Here is a 3664-nt window from a genome sequence, read left to right on the forward strand (position 1 = left end):
AAAACTGTCTCAAATTTTGCTCTATGAAGTTTTGTTTTACTCTCTTGAAAGATAATTTATCTTAGTGTATCATTCTGGCTTGGTAGCTATTTCCTCTTAGCACTTTAAAGATATATTTAATTTTTTTCTGATTTTTTTCTTGTTGCTGTTGAGAAGTTATTTCTTTTTTAGGTAGTTTTTTCCTCTTTGTTATTAATATTTTCTTTTTGTCTTTGGTTTTTTGCAGTTTTAATGTAATGTATCATGTTCAGGATTCATGTCTTTTATCAATTCTGGAAAATTACTACATTTATCTCTTCAAATACTGCTGCTTTCCATTATTTATTTTTGAGCTCCAGCTAGACATGTTAAATTCTCTTCTTTTATTTTCATAACCTATAACTTTGCTTTCATATTTTTAATCCTTTTATATCTTGGAGTTGAATTTTTGATAGTACCATTATATTCAGTATCTATTTTACTAATTTCTTTTGAGATAGGCTTAAATTCTGTCAAGTAAATAAGATGTTAACTATCTGGATTTAAGTAGAAGAAAAGTGTTAAGTATCTGGTTGTGAATATAAGAAAAAATATCCACCAGTTCTATAGGAAAATTACTAAATTAAAGGTGATTAAAGAAGACCTAAACAATGGAGATATGTATCTTTTATGGTATGAAAATGCAATATAAAAATATCAGTTCTTCCTAAATTTGTCTATGAATTCAATGTATTTCCGATGAAAGTTCAAAACAATTTTTATGTTACTTGATGATTTGCTTTTAAAATATATATAAACTATTATTGGGCCAAAAATAGCTAAACACTGCTGAAGAAGAGTAAGTATAGTAAAGATGAGTTGCTCTATTATACATAACCAATTTAATATTAAGATAATGTAAATAATTAAGATAGTATATTAGAGATGCAGAGATAGACACATTGACCAGTGGGATAGAATAGTAAACCCAAAACAAGACTCACATCTGTGGAACAGAAGTGGTAGAGCAGAATAATGGGGAAAGAAAGGACTAGTCAATAAATATAACTAGAAAAAAAAACTGATTTACTTTATGGAAATAAAATAATTGTATATTTATCTCATACCAGATACAAAAGTAAAACTCCAGATTCATCAAGGACTTAAATACCAAATTCCAACTTTAAAATGTTCAGTGAAAAATACTGGGCATATTATTTGAAACAAGATGTGGAAGGCTATCTTAAGAAAATCACAAAGAATGTTCATTATTAAAGGAAGGTTTTAGATTATGACCTTTTATCAAATGAAATTTTATTTTTTTTCATTACTCAAGAAAGTGCAAAGTCAATCAGAAGCAGATCCTACTAGACACATACTAGAATAGCAAATAGTAGTATGAACAAGAAAAGCAAATTATGGTAAAGTATGCTTGTAAATTTTTGTAATTTTAACACTTGGCTGGTAAATATAAATTGGGACAACCATTAGAAGCCTGTCTGATGGTACTGTTAACTATTAAATCTAAATATTAATATATTGTTTGACCCAACAAGTCCTCCTAAGTGAATTATAATCAAATATAATGAAAACGATGTGTAGTATTATAGGTGAAATCTTAAAGTGAAAATGTAAGTTATACACTTGGAAAAGATACTTATGATACTTATTATCAGCAATGAATGTCAAAAATATATAAATCTTACAATTGGTGAAAGAAAAGCAATTTGTTCAAGTCACACATGGAATATTATTCATTACTCAAAATGAATTATCTATAGCTACATAATTATATCTGTCAATATATATCATATATTTATTATGTGTTAATATGGATGAATCTTTTAGCAATATACCTTGAATGAAAAAATAAATACATGCAAGTTTTTACGTGGTTTTTAAAGTTAAAAGATACTTTGTAAGAATTCACACCTATGTTTAGATACACACAATAAAAATCATGGAATGATTAAAAGAGACTTAGAATAGTGGTTAACTTGCCTGGGAGCAGGCAGGGAGCAAAATGAGACAAGTCCATCGAGGTAGATGCAGGTTATTGTCAGTGTTCTAGTTTCCATGTTAATGGTGCTTTCATGGGTATTTATTATGTTTAAACAAATAAACAGAAATGAAATGAGTAAAGAAGGTTTTGCATGGGCCAATAATGAGAATATGACATGGATCACAAATTGTATTGAATCCAGTTTTGGTCTGTTAAAATAAAATCAGGCAGCAGCCAGATGAAGGTGAAGTCGCTCAGTCGTGTCCGACTCTTTGCGACCCCGTGGACTGTAACCTGCTAGGCTTCTCCGTCCATGGGATTCTCCAGGCAAGAGTACTGGAGTGGATTGCCACTTCCTTCTCCAGGGGATCTTCCCAACCCAGGGATCGAACCCGGGTCTCCTGCATTGGAGGCAGATGCTTTAACCTCTGAGCCACCAGGGAAGCCCCAGACGAGGAAGTGGGATAAACATGCTTCAGGTTAGGCAGCAGTCAATACATAGGTCTTTCATTTGGAAAACTTTGAATGAATATTCTAGGAAGTGACAAAAGGCCAGACTGGAGTGAAAGGTTGAAAGAGGACGACGAGCTGAATATGGCTGGAGAGATATGCAAGTCCAGGATCTTGCAGGATCCTGTTTGCAGTGTTAATTAGTTTGGATTTTATTCTAAATAAATTAGGAAGCTATTGATCAGTTTTATGCAAGGGAGAGATGTCATCAGTGTTATCTTTTTTTTTCTTAAAAAGTTAGTTTGGCTGAAGTGTGTAGAGTGAATTGCAGTGGCGTAAGAGTGAAAGGAGTCATGGGGACTAGGGACTGTTGAGTGGCACAAGTAGTGGGTGAGCTTTTCTAAGGTGGTAACTGTACAGAGAGGTAGGCAGGCTGGTGGCTCAACGGGAGGTGTTTGATGTGAAGACATAAGATTTGAGGGAGACAGAAAAATGTAGATTTTAGAACTTTGAAAAAGGGTAGAGCTGGGTGGGTGGATGGATTCTTACCTAATATTAATTCCAGCTCAGCCTAATATAGTTGTGTCAAGTTTAGCTTTCCATTTTAGGCCACTGTTTCTCCTTATGGGATTTTTCCTTCTGGGACAGACAAAGTGAGTGAAGTGAAAGTTGCTCAGTCGTGTTCAACTCTTTGCGACCCCATGGACTTATACAGTTCATGGAATTCTCCAGGCCAGAGTGGGTAGCCGTTCCCTTCTCCAGGGAATCTTCCCAACCCAGAGATCGAACCAGGGCTCCCACTTTTGGGCGGATTCTTTACCAGCTGAGCCACCAGGGAGGCCCAAAGAAGGAAAGAAATGAAGATGAGATGGGGAAAGAAGAAAGAGCTGTGTAAGGGAGTCTTTATTCTTTCTTATTGAATGTGGGCTTTGGGGTTATATTATACTGTAGTTAGCAATAAAATGAATAGTAATTTCTATCTTACAACAGTTTTTAGACTTTATAATTTTAAAGTTATTTCCTATAAACTTCAAGGACCATCAACCTATGTCAATGTTACTGTGTTTAGTAATGGTCATATAAAATGTTAGATGTGTTATAGAGGAATAAGAGGTCTGAATTTGAATATTTGCTTTCTGTAGACATGTTTAATCTATAAACCAAGAGGTTTACTGTGGTTATGGTATGTGGGTGTTTTAGAGCAAAAGTAATTCCAACATTATCTAGATGAATAGACAGTAACAAAAATGAGCT

At 33.7% G+C, this 3664-nt stretch overlaps 1 non-coding gene across 1 annotated transcript; it reads right to left on the reverse strand.

The window, feature by feature from the left end:
* Positions 1-2331: 2331 nt before the first annotated feature.
* TRNAW-CCA (transfer RNA tryptophan (anticodon CCA)) lies at positions 2332-2403 on the reverse strand. The gene has a single exon. It is a non-coding gene; the product is annotated as a tRNA-Trp (tRNA).
* Between the last annotated feature and the right edge of the window lie 1261 nt (positions 2404-3664).

The sequence above is a fragment of the Budorcas taxicolor genome, chromosome 25, assembly GCF_023091745.1.
Source record: "Budorcas taxicolor isolate Tak-1 chromosome 25, Takin1.1, whole genome shotgun sequence".
NCBI lineage: Eukaryota > Metazoa > Chordata > Mammalia > Artiodactyla > Bovidae > Budorcas > Budorcas taxicolor.